The following is a 17552-nucleotide window of genomic DNA, read 5'->3' on the forward strand; positions in this document are numbered from 1 at the left end:
AAGGTGAGGTACCTAGTAAAATGCTTTGTAGTAATCCTTTGTTTTTCTCAAATCCACCAATCTCGTAAACTTAATTATAAAAAGTTACATCCTAGCTTTTTATGCCTCTGGGCCTTAAGAGTCTCTTCCTAGGTCTTCTGTGCATTGGCCATTTTCTATAGGAAGTTTTCATTCTGGCTCTCTGATCTTGCTTCCCTCAATTGGTTTCTTTTCTACTTCCTCTGGTCCTACATTCAGGAATCTATTCACACAAAGTATGGCTCCTCATTTCAATATCTGTCCTCAGCTCTGTTTACCAGTTAATCACAAGCCTCTTCTTACACACCAAGCTTTCTTTTTTCTTTTTCTTTCTTTCTTTTTTTTTTAAAAGTAAGCTCTAAGCCCAATGTGGAACTGGAACTCATGACGCTGAGATCAAGAGTCTCATGCTCTACTGACTGAACCAGACAGACACCCCATGTACCAAGCTTTCTTCTCTCATCATCCCTTCCTCAACCCTAGATCAGGCCCATAGAACTGGGTGGTCTTCCACCTTCTACTTCATCAGCTCTTGATTTGGTCTTACAATCCTATGGTCTCACCCAGGCACCAGCCTCTAATTCACCCTGAAATGTAATCTCCAAAATCCATGTGTATTTCTTGATCTCATATCTGTGATTTTTGTCTACAGCAAGAAAGAATATTATAGCATCATATAGCATTAGAATCCAGGTTTCTACATCTCATTTTTCTTTGCAATTGCTATGAACACTATGTGAGGGCTAACTGGCTCAACTGTTTAGAGTTGTCATTTCAAGCTTCTGTGAATTGAACTCTTTATTAAAATAAAATCTTAGTGCCAGCAAGTAATACTTACAATGCTGACTTGTTCTGGCTAATATGGGTATGAAGTCCCCTTTCCTCTCATTCCCAACACCTCCAGGAATTCTGAAGAAACTTAAGGTTGGAAAACCACTGGGCTGGAAGACATTCTAAGGAAGCCCAAGTGGTAAGCTTCCTACCATTGGGACACGTTTTGTCACAGGACATGCAATATCCTGGAAAGCAGCATGACAATGGTTATGTGGGTTGACTTAAAAAAGATTGCCATGATTCAGAGCCCCACACCCCACTCACTAGCTAAGGTTCACAGGACCATTTACTTAACTTCTTTGTGCTTGAGCTTTCTCATCTTTAAGGCAAAGATCATATGGTTCCTGCCTCTTTGTTTGCTAAAAGGATTGAATAAGTTCATAGGTAGAGAGAGTTTTAAAAATGCCTGGCTGACCCAGAAAGGTGATAAATAAATATTTGCTACTATTACCTTCCAAAATCATACCCTATTTCCAAAGAGCTGGGGGGCAAAGCATAAATGACTCAGTGTAGTCCTTCAACCATCACCACACACAGCATTTATGAGTATTGAGTACTGTCCTCCTTGTATGTGAGGTACTACAGACTGTCCCTTTGCAAACTATGTCTTGAAGTACATGAAATGGTAACTCAGGGCCCTATAAGGGGACTCTGGCTTTATCCAACAGAGTGACCGGTTCCACAAAAGAGTTTACTTCCCAAGATTTACTATAGATTTAGGTCAAGTAAAAGATTATACACAGTGCACAGTTTCTCAATGAAAATGGATTGGGCCATTTGATTAGATTTGTAAATCTAAGATTAATTGAGAGTTGAGCATTGCGATTCTAGGAAATAGGGTACTTGGCACATTTAGATATTTCTGAATCTGTCCCCTGTTTATAGCTACAAACATATGCCATTGATTTATGATTTTCCTTCTATAGGCTTCACCAGGATAACACAAATAGAGGTTAGTCATTAAATCCAGAAGGAATTTGAGAGCAGAACATAAAATTTAAAGAAGGTTATACACTGAGGGAAAAAAATGATGTAAGAAATAAGGACAACAGAAAATTAGCTGCTAAATCTTCAGGATAATGCATTTTTACAGGTTGTCTTTAATAATACTTGCTATATTGTACTTTAATCTGTGGTCCTCCAAGCTAAGCTAAGTAACTCCCAAGGGAAGAAGGGGAGAGGCCTTTGTGAGTAATATAAATAGGTCTTTCAAATCAAAAAATTTTTTTGAATCTTTTCTTTCTTGAGTTTGTATTTTCTTTATTACTTTTTGCACAGCAAACCTGCAGGGAATATAGATAGTGTAAATACTGACTCTACTTCCTGAGTACCTGAAGTTCTTCAGGCTCAGCCTATGCCAGACTCCTTCCTGGCCAGTCCAGGAAATGTAGGAAAGCTTTGTCAGTGTCTTTAATGTCCATGCCTCTGACTAAAATGGAAAGAATAGGTTATGATATTTCCATTCCTTTATCCTAAATTCTAAAATACAGAAAGTCCTGCAGCCAAAAGTTTTTCCAAAATCTGGCACAAAATTGTTTGGCGGCAAAATCTGACTTTCTTGACATGTAGCTGAGTGTAGTCATTATTTGTCTCACTTAGGGTGAAGATGCATACATTTTGTGACTATTTATTTATGGAGTATTGACCCAGACCGCACTAGAAATATTATACAATATATGGGATACATACCATTTACCTTTCCAAATTTTGAATTCCAAAATATAACTGGCCCCATGGTTTTAGATAAAGGATGATGGGCCTGTCCTAAGTGTTCTGAGTGGGAAGAGGTATGAAAGGAAAGGATACATTCTAGCTCCAAGAAGGAAACATGAACTACATATCTAGAAGGGTGGTATGCTCCACATGGATGGAATCCAAAGGAAGCTGTCAGTGTTATCCATCCCAATATGAGGTGCAGGAAACCAGTGCAGTGAGTGACAAAAATCAGTCACCAGCCATGCTCCTTAATCAAGTGCCCATCATTGTCAACCAGTGCAGGCTAAGGCACATGTGAGTACAGAGTAGAGGATATAGACAGGCCAACCCCTCTAGAATCCTTCTCTCAGGACTGCTACAGTGCTTTTACTAGTGTCTTTCTTCATTTACCTTTCTCCATCTCTCTACTGTAAATGATTCTTCTTCTATTCTTATAAACTCCATACTAAATCGCTCCTTAGAATGCACTGGTGGTGATGGTAAGTCTAAGAAATCTAAAAAGAGCAAAATCAGTTTAATTCTGGTTACACGTAAAAAAATTTTTTTAATTCTGTATTCAGACTGCCTGGGCTGAAATTACAGCTCTACCAGCTCCAGCATATGTGACTATAATGATTTATCTAATCTCCTTGTGCCTCAGTTTTCTCATTCATAAAACAGAGGAAATAGAACCTATCTCATACAGTTGTTGAGAGGAATAAATGAACTAATGCTGTGTGAAGCACTTAGGCAAAGGTCAGCATATTGTGAGTGCTCCATAAATGTAAGCTACTATTATTTCTGTAGATGTCTACAACTGTCTTCTAAATAAACTCCATATATCAATAATATCTTTTTTCCTTATAGAACCCCTTATATCCAGTTTCCTAAGATGGTACTATAAGGACATTTGATGGTCAATAATTATTGCTAGATATGAAGATGAAGAAGACAATAACAAAAACATAGATGCACAATCAAAACTCAGTATGAAATTACAATCTGTTTTCATTACATTGCTGACTATAACATTCTGATGGTAGGTACAGTTTCTCCTCCTCCTCATTCTTCCTCTTACTAATTTGTTTTGAAATCTAAGAAATAAAAAGAAAAGAGGATAATAAAATATTTGATATAAAAATTTCAAAATAAAACTCTCAGGCAGGATAGGCACCTGGGTGGCTGACACCTGATTTCCTCTCAGACCATGATAGAGTCCTATGTTAGGCTCTGTGCTGGGCATAGAGACTCCTGAAGATTCCCTTTCTCCCTTTCCCTCTGCCCCTCCCCCACCACTCTCCCTCTTTAAAACAAAACAAAACAAAACAAAACACCCAAAAAACAAAACAAAACCATCAGGAAGGAACAAATCTTTAGGAAGTCCTTCAAATTATATTCACATTTTTGTTTTCAGACTTCTCATCTCTTAAACATTAATGCAAATAATATTAACCATACTGTTCAGCTAAGAATGCACTAAAAACAATTAATTCTGCATTAAATTAAATGCAATTACTTAAGCATTGTAACTAGAAATCTTTCAAATGGGGGCACCTGGGTGGCTTAGTCAGTTAAGCATCTGCCTTTGGCTCAGGTCACCATTTCAGGGTCCTGGGATCAAGCCCCACATCAGGCTTCCTGCTCAGGGAGAAGCCTGTTTCTCCCTCTGCCTGCTGCTCCCCTACTTGTGCTCTCTCACTCTCTGTCAAATAAATAAAATCTTAGGAAAAAAAAGAGAAATCTTTCAAATGATATATCCTTCTCCAATATTCCATAAACCTGTTCCATTCAGAGTTAGACCCTGGAGTAAATACTCCTTGACTCCCCCCAAAGACATCAAAAATAACATATGTACAAACTGGCATGTGGACTATCTCCACCACTGAATTCATAATTTGGGAGTACATTTTCAGTGTCCCCTGCCCTGAGTCAATAGTTATACTGCAAAGGCTGGGAACTCCATATATTTACCTATTTCTCTCTCACCTCCTGCTCTGACTATATAATTAATGTTGGGGCTGTTTTTTTCTAGAGTCAGCCCTACCTGGACTGACCCATATTTGTCTCAGTCATTTTCACCTCCACCCTATTTTATTTATCAAAAGAGTAGTCACCAAAAAAATGCCCAACTTAAGGAGAGAAAAAAATCACAGCTAAATGTAGGTTTAAAGCTGAAGAGACTTGAGATTGAAAAACTGCCAGTTCTTACTGCTCACTTACTCACACGAGGGTTTACAGCTCCTGAAATCATGCCAGGACTTTGAAAATGAAAGCTTGCAGTTAGAAAACGATGGCTCATGACAGCAAAGATCAGTCATGTGATAGGCCAAGCGTTTTCCGTCATTGCCTTCCTCAATCAGACAGGGCTCAGAAACAGAGGTTAATCGGTCAGATAGCATCCACGGAGGCTGAGGGCAGCAGAATCAGACTGCAGCAATTAATCATTTAATTGCTTTCTGATTCACTTTAAATGTCTTTTAAAAAGATATTAAAGAAAAACATTATTGAAAGGACATTTTAGACTATTTAATAAAGATCCAATATACCCTTTGTGAGCCAGAAAATAAATGGATCTCTGGCCCAACTCTGCTCAATGTTTTCTTGGGCAAGATTTACTTACACTGAAGGAATGACAGAGTTTCTGCTCCAGGCAGGAGAAAAGCATGTATAACGTACTTAGGAAAGAAAGCATAGGTGTAAACAAAAAAAAGGGGGGGGAGGGTTTGTTTGTTTGGCTGCTTATTTTTTTGGCTACAGAGTAGGACATGAAACCAAAGGTAACAGAAAAAGCCTAGATTTTAGAGGGCCTTGAATGTCAAGATAAAACAGCTTGGACTTAATCTATTAAGCAATGGGAGCCACTGAAGATTTTTGAGGAGAGAAAACACAATGAGTAGGGAATAGCATGAACTATGGGGTCCATCATCCCTGGGTTATAATTCTAACTTTGGCTCTCATTAGCTGATATAGGCACATTTTCACCCTTTTGGAGCCTCTCAAGCCATACAGTGGAAGTGACAATACCATTTCCTCAGTTACTGCAACATTAGAACAAATATATGTAACCCCAGGACTGGGTGCCCAAAAAAGTAGCTATTAAACTGGGTTACCTTTTACTACTGCTATGCTCTGAGTAGGAAGGTCAAAGGGTAAGAGACGTGTAGAGGGAGACTAGAGAGGTCTGGACTGGATAGAGTTCAGGTAGGGGCAGTGACAAAGAGATAATGAGATAGAAAGCAAGGGACACTACAAAGGTAAAATGCCAGGAAATGGAGACTAAGAGAGATTAACTTCCTCAAAGCCATTTGACAATGACTGGACATGACCAAGGGAGGAGGAGTAGCCACAGAGACTCCAAGAAGCAATCTGAGATAAGTATCACACAAGTCAGAGACTCAAACTGATATGGAAATCTATAATAAATAATAAACACAAATAAATGCCTAACATTGAGCTTGGATTTCTAGAATGACTACAGAAATAACAAAAACCATATTGCTTGCTTCAGTGATTTCATCTTGATTCTTAATAATAAGAACTTCCCTGAGAACAATTTTCAAATCCACAGGGCCAGGGATTTGGGCCACAACATTACTCAGCATTGTACACAGGCAGTATCCTCTTTCCACACACCTTCACCATGGCTCACCTCGTCACATTACCTCCTCTATAGAAGTCCTCAACATTTCCTCAGGCACTTCCTACCAGCTTCATTGTTGTCAGTCACTTTATGATCTTCTCAGCACAGATAACTGCTGATGCTCTCCTCAGGCTGCAAATGCATTCCCAAAACTCACCTACTTGGATAACAGGTAGAGAAATACCTGGCACTTCAGAACAGCAGAGCAGCACCTAATATCTCATTGCACCTGACGTTTTCATTATGCATTGTGTTAGAAGTTTCTTTAGGAAGCAGCCTGAATAATTTTTCACCACACTGCTCTGTGGGGATTCATATTACTTTCTTGTACATATGAGCCACAGCACTGTGTCCAGCACAAGCTTCTGTCCTCGTCTGGGTCACTGTAGGTTTCAGTCATGTCAGCTCCATAGAGTTCACAAAGGAATCAACCTACAGACATTTCCTAGCCACATTTGTGCCTGCCAGGACACACAAGGGAAACTTTACAGCTTATATAAATGGACTTTAATATTGCAGTATACCTTTTAGGATGTATATTTAATTTGTTAGAACATGTAGAAAAGCTGACAAGCCATTTTGCACTTTTCGGGAAGCTTCTCCATTGCACAGGCTGCCCTAGAGCAACATAGGACTGCACTGCCTCACTACTCACCACCCTCTTGCTCTCCCTACAGGATCCCTCCTACCTGAGCTCTCTCCTAAGTACACAGAAGTCCTATTTAGAAGATTATGTGGGATTTTTGTTCCTGTATCACTTTCTTCTTCCTCCATCAATTTTTTTTTAACATCTCTGAGAAACACTGATTATGATTTCATTTCATTTTATCATTAACTTCAGGACAAATGTCATGCTGACTTATTCCTGTTAAATGATATGGTAGTTCCTTGTGATCTGACTGGCTCCAGAATAATAAAATTCAAAATATGGTGTTTTGTAGGTAAAAATATTTTATGCTTTACAAAGAGAAGTAGAACTTGAGGAGATACTTGACACTTAGAGATCAAAAGTTTTTAGAAGTCAACTCATCATAAATAGGAGTGTTCCTTTTGGATTCTTCACAATATTTTTAATTTCAGGGGCACTTGGCACAGGGTACTAAATAGGCTCTTTGAAGAAGAGCTGATTCTCTGATGGTGCACAAATATTTCTCTTTAACCAAGTTACTCTTGGTTCAGAATAGAGACTGATATTTATGGTTTAAGTTTGTACTTTTAAAAAATCTGTGTATTATCATAACAATATTAATGATAAACAGCCACTATTTATTTAGTGCTACTATTTCTATTTTACTCCTTTGTCACCACTTTGTAAGATAAAGTATTCTTTTACAAGTGAAGAAACTGAGCCTTAGAGAGAGATGCTAATTTATCCAGGACCAGCTAGCAAGTAAATGGGAAAATGAGAACTCAAATTTAGGTCTCTTTTATACCAGAGTTAGTGTTAGAAGTCACCATAATTCACTGGAATGATGGTACCCCCAAGTGACATTCCAGGAGTGCTTACTGGAGAAATCCAGCTTGATATTCATGATAAAGAAAAAAAAGCCTCAGTATTCACTAAGTATATTACTTATTGATTCCATACACACTTATGAGCATGTAATGACCTTAACCAGTTCAAGAAAAAGTACAACTCTGTGATATTTACTGACTTCTTACTCTATAAAAGGCACACAGCTAATTAATCACTAAATAGGGGAAGTTGTTGAGAAGAGTAAGTTGTGGTCCATTTCTTGGTGTACCTACCACCTAGCTGGATAGACAAGCCCTAAATACATGTTATGGGTATATTTAGAAAATATCAAAAAAGGCATTGCAAAGCTGGATGAGATTCATTACCAAATTCACAATACAAAGAAAAGTGCTAAGGTGAGACAGGTGAGGGATAATTCTCTCAAACCAGTAGTTGTCAGAGAAATGAGACTCGAAGGGGAACTAATGGATAAGCTAAGACTTAGTGAGGTTGGAGAGTGCTGAAAAGTGGCAGGAGCATCCAGAAGAAGTGAGAAGGAATCCCTGGAATAGTGAAGAGGTCTCCTTGCCTCAACAGTCTTATGTCATTCACTACAAGACTAAGGGGGTACTCCTTGCCCCCTCAGTCTTGATTAGAATATAGTATGACCAGTGTGAGGTGTTATCTCATTGCGGTTTTGATGTGTATTTCCCTGATGGCAAGTGATGCGGAGCATTTTCTCATGTGTTTGTTGGCCATGTGTATGTCTTCTTTGGTGACATTTCTGTTTATGTTTTTGCCCATTTCATGATTGGATTGTTTGTTTCTTGGGTGTTGAGTTTGATAAATTCTTTATAGATCTTGGATACTAGCCCTTTATCTGATATGTCATTTGCAAATATCTTCTCCCATTCTGTAGGTTCTCTTTTAGTTTTGTTGACTGTTTCTTTTGCTGTGCAGGAGCATTTTGTCTTGATGAAGCCCCAATAATTCATTTTTGCTTTTGTTTCCCTTGCCTTCATAGATGTATCTTGCAAGAAGTTGCTGTGGCCAAGTTCAAAAAGGGTGTTGCCTGTGTTCTTCTCTAGGATTTTGATGTGGATTCTTGTCTCACATTTAGATCTTTCAACCATTTTAAGTGAGAATGGTGAAAATTAACAAGACAGGAAACAACAAACATTGGAGAGGATGTGGAGAAAGGGGAACCCTCTTGCACTGTTGGGGGGAATGCAAACTGGTACAGCCACTCTGGAAAACAGTGTGCAGATTCCTCAAGAAGCTAAAATAGAGCTACCCTACACAACACAGAAATTCCACTCTTGGGTATTTACCCCAAAGATACTAATGTAGTGAAATGCTGGGACACCTGGACCCTAATGTTCATAGAAGCAATGTCCACAATAGCCAAACTGTGAAAGGAGCCATGATGTTCTCAACAGATGAATGGATAAAGATGATGTGGGATATATATATATACACACACACACAATGGAATATTACTCAGCCATCAGAAAAGAGGAATACCTACCATTTGCTTTGATGCGGATGGAATTGGAGAGTGTTGGGCCGGCGGGATCAAGGGGGATCAGGAGGCACCAACAAAATGGCAGCAGACCCCCCCCCCCCACCTTGTGGCCCCCACCTCAGAACTTTCCCATCACCTGCTGACTGCCGGAGGACATGTCATCAGGAAACCTGAACCGTACTTTACCCAGACCCCATATAAGGGCATGAGCAGTTATTGCCCCAGGCTGATTCCACCAGTAATATGCCTAATACCTATCACCCCAAACAGACACCCAACCCCTTACCCCTCCCCTCTTAAAAAGCCCACTTGCTCTCCCCTGCACTCGACTTCCCTGCCTGAGACTTCCCCGACTCTCTCCCTCCCCTGCAGGCTGTGGAACCTCGCCCAAGAGCGCCTCCCATTAAACGCCTGTTTTGACCAACTTTTGCCTGGCCTCTCTATCCCATTTCACTACTGATCAGATTAAACCTGACAGAGAGTATTATGCTGAGTGAAAGAAGTCCATCGGAGAAGGACAATTATCATATGGTTTCACTCATATGGGGAATATAATAAATAGTGAAAGGGATTATAAGGGAAAGAAGGAGAACTGAGTGGGAAAAATTAGAGAGGGTGACAAACCATGAAAGATTCCTAACTCTGGGAAACAAACAAAGGATTGTGGAAGGGGGGCAGAATGTGGTCACTAGGTGACGGGCACTGAGGAGGGCACTCCAATGGATGAGCACTGGGTGTTATACTATATGTGGCAAATTGAATTTAAATTAAAAAATGTAAAGAAAAAAGAAAGAAAAAACTGGCTAAGTATTTGGATTAAAAAGATAGAACCTTATTTCACAACAGACACTGAAATAACTGTAATGCAGAATACTTTACTCTAAATGTAAAAATCATTTAAAAAAATACAGTATGACTCCAGATAAAGCACAGTGATACATTGTTTAGGCTGAATTGTGTCCCCTTAAAATTCATGTGCTGAAACTAATCCCCAATATGACTGTATTTGGAAATAGGACCTTTAAAGAGGTGAGTCAGGGACCCCTGGGTGGCTCAGTGGTTGAGCATCTGCCTTGGGCTCAGGGTGTTGTGATCTTTGTCTGGGGATCAAGTCCCACATTGGGATCCCTGTGAGGAGCTTGCTTCTCCCTCTGTTTATGTCTCTGCCTCTCTCTCTGTGTCTCTCATAATAAATAAATAAAATCTTAAAAAAAAAAAAAGAGGTGAATCATAAAAAGAGGTAAACTGTAAGGGTAGGCCCTTAATCCAGTAGGACTGGTTGGTTGGTTGTTGGTTTGTTTGTTTTGTTTGTTTGTTTGTTTGTTTTACGTGGTGTCCTTATGAGAAGAGATGCTCAAGTGTATAGGAAAGACCCATGTGAGGTCACAGTAAGAAGGCAACCATCTACAAGATAAGGAGAGAGGCTTCACAAGAAAGCAAACCTTCTAATACCTTAATCTTGGACTTCCAGCCTCCAGAACTGTGAGAGAATAAATTACTGTTGTTTAAACCACCAGGTCTGTGTTTTTTTGTTATGGCAGCCCTAGTAGACTAATGCACACACCTTCAGCTATTTCACATATAATTTCCCTGCCCTGGCTGGACCTGCCACCCCTTTCCTATGCTACCCTTGATCCTAACTGTCTTAGAGAGTTTGAACCTGGAGTAGCAGATTTCTAAAGAGGGCAGCTGTTACATTTGGTTATCACGAAGACCCCTGTTGGAATACTTGGACCTCTGAAATCAGCTGAAGTTGATCTAAGGCAGCACACTTCCAATCTCCTATAGTGAAGGACCAATTACCCCCCATTCCTTTGCTAACAAATCCATGATCCTACTATACATGTCAGATAGAGACAAGCAGCTGCAAGAAACTCATCACATAAATTTAACAACACCCTGTTCAATAACATCCCCTGATCAGGTACATTGATGTCGCCAAGTAGTAATGTGTTGGTAAATGTTCAGCACCCAGTTCTTAGGGGTGGGAGGAGTCCTGATTTGTAGCATTTGCCCATTTTTGTGATAAAAATACCTTCCACATGGCTGATTTCAAGTTACCAACGGGAAGTCACTGAACCACAAAGGAGGGAAGAACTGCCCACATCAGCTTTTCCAGCCAGTACCACCCACCTCCAGCATAGCACTGAGCAATGTCTGATTAAAGTTTCAAAATACTGTCATTTCTGTACATTTGCAAAAGGCAAATGACATTTTGTGTAACACTAATCTAAATTTCTTAAGTGTAAGTGTCCCCAAAGAAGTCCCCAGAAGTTTGTTAGCTCACTATTTTATCAGGATAAATTCTGGATCCACAAAAGTCCTAAGATTTCTAGAAAAGGCCTATTTACCCACAATTAGCTATGAAAAAAAATGGCAGGAGTTCATCTCTTATCTTCTTTTCCTCTTTTCTTCTTCCTTCTATCTAGAAATATTATCTCAAAGAACTTCTCCCCATATTGTTGATTTTTTTTCATTCTCTCTTTTTTAAAGATTTTATTCATCTATTCATGAGAGACAGAGAGAGAGAGAGAGAGAGAGAGAGAGGGAGAGGCAGATATGTGGGCAGAAAGAGAAGCAGGCTCCCCGCAGGTAGTCTGATGTGGGACCCAGGACCGGAAGATCACAACCTGAGCCAAAGGTAGACGCTCAATCACTGGGCCACCCAGGTGTCCCTTTTTCCGTTCTCTGGATCTCCCTTGCCTGAAGAATGTTCTTTCCTGTGCTTTGCGTCTCTTCAACGTCATAGTCAACTCACATTTCCAATGGTCCATTCTCTTTCTCCCATAACTTGGCTTTATTGTGGAGATAGGATCCTAGCCTTTGTTACAAGGAGCAATGACAGGATAAACCCACTCAAACAACTCAAGGGTAAAACCCAAAGCAGCCAGCAGATTTAAAGGGCCTACAGGATTAAAGGCAGATAACACAAAGTTACATTAACCCTCTTTATCCTCACTTTCCCAGAACCAATTCAGCTTTGTTCTTTTTTTTTTTTTTACAAACACAGAGCTAGCTGTAAGTAAAATATTCAAAGCCTGTGGCATATAGGAAAGGGATAAAGAGTGATTGGAGTGGGAGTGACCAGCCCTGAAGTCCAGACGAGGTAATTAAGGCTGACCTTGGGAGGTGGCCATGATAATAGAAACAAAAACACAGATACAAGCCATAAAGCCATATTTTGGAATAAAATCAACAACATTGGACCACTGATTAGAGATGGAACAGCAAGGGCAAGGGAGGAAAATGGCGCAGGATTTTAAATATGGTCTGCAGCCAGATGAGTCATCTTGGAGCTCAGCTCCAATTGAGTTACTCAAATGAGGAAAAAGCCTTTGATGGCTCTAAGCCCACTGCACAGAGAATAAAGTCTTAATTCCTATATAAGGACTGCCACAATTTTTCACCAAGTTATCAGCAAGTTTGGACTCATTCATTCAACATGTATTGAACAGCTAGTATGTATTATGCTGGATTAGGGAATTAAAATGGGGGAAAAGGCACAATTCTTGACCTTAGGGAGTTCAGAGCATAAAGAAGGTAAACTTCAAATAAATTAATACATATACATATGCTCAAACTCAGTTCACAATATCCTCTTCATCTGAAATCTCTTTTTTTAAAAAAGATTTTTATTTATTTAAGAGAGAGAGAGAAAAAGAGCATGAGCGGAGGAAGGGCAAAGGGACAAGCAGACACTGAGTGGGCAGACCGACATAGGGCTCAGTCCTAGGACTTTGAGATCATGACCTGAGCTGAAGTCAGGCATTTAACTTGACTGAGCCACCCACGCACCCCTGAAATCCCTTTTGTTTATTGAGTTTCTACTACATACGAGAGACTGCTTTTGGCCCTAGAGAGCCAGTCAAGTTATTTCTATCCATTTTCCAACCAGATATATAGATATATTGGTTTGGGATTGTCTGCATAGAGACCTGAGGCCACAGGGAACCTCAAAGGGAAAAGACTGAAGAACAAAAGAGAACCAACATCAGATTCTCAGAGTAATGCTTATATTTCAAGGACTGGGAAAGGGAAGAGCCAGAGTAGCCAGAGGAGTAACCAGAGAGGGAAGGAAAAAAAAAAAAAAACCAAGTGAGTCACAGAAACTGGGATTGGAGAGTTTTAAGAATAAAGGAGAATCTGAACTGTATTCAATGCAGCAAAGGCTAAGAGAGAGAAGACTGAGAAAGGCACCAGGTGGCTACCCATTTCAGGTGATAGATGACAAAGATAAATGAACTGGCTGAAGGAAAGAAGTTTGTAGAGAAGGGCAGATTAAAGATGCACAACAGAGAAAGGGGGTGCTTTACAAAGACTCTGGAGCAGGGATTGAGGGGGTGTAGAATTCATAGGCACAAGTGGAAGGGATGGCTTTGGAGAGAAGAGAGACACTTCTTTCCCAGAAAATCTGCAGAGACACAGAGTAAAGGGAGGTTACAGAGGCCCTGGGGTGGGTGGGGGCTGAGGTCTGATAATACTATGTTCAAATCCCAGTCCTGCCACTTACTTTCTGTATATATCTGGCAAGTTACTCCAGCTCTTTGATCCTTAGTTTCTTCATATTTAAGATGGATAGAGTAATGGCTTTCTCATACAGTTGTTGTGAGCATACACTGAGAAAATAAATATGTCACCAGTGTCCCTCTTGCCTTACTAGTATAAGGTAATGTAGGATCACATAAATAAATCCTGGGATGCCTGGGTGGCTCAGCAGTTGAGCATCTGCCTTTGGCTCAGGGTGTGATCCTGGAGTCCTGGGATCAAGTCCCACATCAGGCTTACTGCATGGAGCCTGCTTCTCCCTCTGCTTATGTTTCTGCCTCTCTCTCTATGTGTCTTTCATGAATGAATAAATAAAATATTTTTTAAAATTTTAAAAAATAAAAAATAAAAATAAGAAAATAAATAAATCCTACTGGCCCTTGCTCCTATCTGCTCACATAGGACTGTGGCCCTCTGTAAAGTACTCTTGGAAAAGGTGCTCAAAAGCAAGCCCACCTCAATGAACTCCAGTGAATCAGCCAAGCCTCTGCTGTCCTCAAACTACTGCAGCTGAGGTTTTGGAACAACTACAATGCCAAATCCAAATACACTCACTGCCTCATACAACAGAGTTTTGCTGAAGCAGCCTTTTTAGTCTTTGCTTACAGTCTTTCTCCGCCCCACCCTTTACCAGTCTCAGCCAGGTCCTGGATCAAAACCTGAGTGACAAGTGCAATGCAAACCTAGCATTATCCTTCCTCTCCCACAACCAGCTTTGAGTCAGGCTCAGGAGGCTCTTTATCCTTTATATGAACACATGGGTGTTGACCCACCACATTAATTTGTTACATACCTCCTGATATGTAGCAGTTTCAATCTAAGTTAGGATACAACCTGGCATACACAGGGTCTCACTAAAAGTTAGGTCATTCCTCCTTTAAACTAGCACCATGGTTTTATTTATTCTTCTGGGGATGTTCCTTCTCACATTCTCCTCAGTCACATTTTGGTTTGACACAGGTGCACTGTATGTGGTAAGTTGCTATATGTTTAGTAATCAGCTCTCTGAGGAAAAAAAAAAAAAGCATGATTGTGTAGTGTTTGCCAGTTTCCATGGTGTAAACACTTCCACTGTGGCCAATTTCAATCTACCAACATGACATCAACCACCTCGCAAAATTCCTGAAAATCTAACAATCAGTTCTCCCAAGCTGGTATGAGTTATCTCCAGCACACCACTTGACAGGTTATTTGGAAGTCTTGGCTAGCAGCATACTGAATCAGCTCTGAAGTTTATGTCCATTTAATTAAGTTTCATGTGTGCCCAGTTCCTGCTCTGTAAAGACCACATCCACCCCAACTGTATTGCAATTCATGGGGATATACTGCAAAGGCATCAAGTCTCATTTAGAGATCTTCACTATTTTCATGTGGTTTGGGAAAGGATTGTACTTAAATGGCATTTTGGCATTTTGAGGGAAACAGACACACCCTGACGGGTGAAATCTCAGGGATGATCAGTGAACAAAAACACTGTCACCAAGTAAGTAAACAGTGACAAGTTTATAAGATGCTGTTGGCAGTAGCTGGATTTCTCAGTGCTGAACACTTGAGTTGGGCATGGTGGGAGCGGCTGGTTAGCCATTTGTCAGGCAAAGTCAAAACAGCCCTCCAGCTACAGCACAGACGGCAGACTGCAGCTCGTCAGCATTTTATTTATGACTCCTAATTAGCAAGCAAAAAAGGAGGGAAGAAGTTCCCAGCTTGGGATATACATACTTATACACATATATTTTGCTCAGAAATTATCTTTGTCAAAATAATTTAAATCCCCACAACCCTGAGAGGGAAATATTGTAATTTACATTTTACAGACAAGAAACTCCATTCTAAAAGGTAAGTGTAATTATCCTAATTTTACCAGTGAAGATTCAGAGAAGTCAAGTGATTTTTCCATGATAACACAGCTAGAATATGATGCAGATAGGACTAACAATCTTCAGACACTAATGCCAAGGCTCTTTCAATGAAATCATGGTTGGCTCTTATCTGGCATGTTAGTAATAGTCTTCTGACTGGGGTTAAAAGAGAGCTGACTACCAAACTCATTACATTTGTTAGTAAACTTCTTGTTCTTATAGTTAGAATTAATTCTTTGGAGGGAGGGGAGTTATTGAATGAGTAAGGAACATAGGATGACTAAGTGGATGAGGTCAAACTCCCTGCCTGCTTTTGAAGAACATGGGGTCTTGCTTCGTGACTGTGAGTCTAGTCAGACTTAGGGCAAGGGAGAAAGAGCAGATGCCCATAGCCCATGAGTCTGAACTGACTCTGCTCTGTGGAGAAGTAGTCCTTGAGTGTTTGTGAGGTAAAGGAAGCATCAAGCATGAATAGGCCTATTGACCATAATAAACAAAGCAGATTGCTTTACATCAACCATCTTACAGACAGCATTAGAAAAGGTTGCAACCTATTCTGAGCACTGGTGTGACAAAACAAACAACCCCCCTCCCCAATTGATATTTACATTATATAGGGAAAAGGCTTTAATTGACTTAAGTCATCTTTATTACAGGCTTATTTTGTTTTTAATTCCTGTGAAACCCAAAGAATAAAGTGTGTCTTACTCTCAAAGGGTCAGTGCCTCACTAAAGAATGAACTGGAAGACAGAAACTCCCAAGTTCTCTGAGGAGGTGTGGTCAGCATTATGGAGGTCACTGGTATTTCTGGCTCTCCACCCTTCCTGGGACACGAAAGGGTGGCATTTCTCCATTCCCTTGAGGTTAAGCATAGCCACGTAACTTACTTTGGTCAATGAAATGTGATTGGATATAACGTGTGTCACTTCTGAGTGGAGGAGTTAGTTAAGAGTTAGTGCACCATTCTCCATGCTTATTTCCCCCGCTGCTGCTATGGTGGCAGCACACGCTGTGATGACAGGCCACCTGCCAACTGGGTCTCAGAGTCACTCTTTCAGGAAGAATCTCCACTGAGTTTTGGAAGCTGTTGTTATGCTAGCATAACTTTACCTATCCTAACATGAGAGAAGAATAGTTTGGATGAGGAGGTTAACTAGGAGAAAAAGTGAAAAGTAAGAAAGCAAAGACTAAAGAGTCCTGCACATTTTGAATCCCATTGGAAATCCAGGACTCTGCTGGAAAACTTAGTGTCTAGGCTGCCATTCTTCCTCAAGTGGGCAAACGAAGGTAGAAGTTGAAAAGATGAATGAATCTGTACCCTCAGGTTTCTAAATGGATGACTGGAAAGGATCTAGACTCCTTAAGACCTAGTGAGAAATCTCCTGAGCTGAAAATGGAATTGAGATTGAGTCAAATCAACTTAACAAGTATCTACCGAGAGCCTACTCCTTGTAAACACTGTGTTCAACACTGCAGGAGATGCTTCAGAGTACAGAAGCCCCTTCCTTCTTTCAAGGAACTTATTACAATCTAATTAGTGAGCTCAAACTTAACATCCGTTAACGTCAAATAATAAAAGTTTTCTTTAATTTATTTTTTAAAGATTTTATTTACTTATTTGAGAGAGACACAGAGAGAGCATGAGCAGGGGGGAAGGGCAGAAGGAGAGGGAGAAGCAGGCCCCTCACTGAGCAGGGAGCAGAATGTGGGGCTCAATCCCAGGAATTTGGGATTATGACCTGAGCTGAAAGTCGCTTAATCAACTGAGCCACCCAGGTGCCTCTAATCAATGTTTTAAATAAAAGCTTCACAGCATAGGTGTGTTCCCACAAAATAGTGAAATTAGTGACCAAATTCACCATACATAGAAATCGCTATTGATGACCTAAAGAGACTCAATCACTATTGGAAACTTTACCATATTTTGTATACTGCTTCATCCTCACACCCACAGTTAATATACCCTTGTCAGTGCCTTG

General features: G+C 40.2%; 1 protein-coding gene across 4 annotated transcripts in view; it reads right to left on the reverse strand.

The window, feature by feature from the left end:
* LOC144291504 (importin subunit alpha-8-like) overlaps window positions 1–17552 on the reverse strand; it is a 256604-nt gene that overhangs the window by 93620 nt on the left and 145432 nt on the right. The gene's annotated exons all lie outside the window — the stretch shown is intronic.

The sequence above is a fragment of the Canis aureus genome, chromosome 20 (genome assembly GCF_053574225.1).
Source record: "Canis aureus isolate CA01 chromosome 20, VMU_Caureus_v.1.0, whole genome shotgun sequence".
In the NCBI taxonomy this organism is placed as follows: domain Eukaryota; kingdom Metazoa; phylum Chordata; class Mammalia; order Carnivora; family Canidae; genus Canis; species Canis aureus.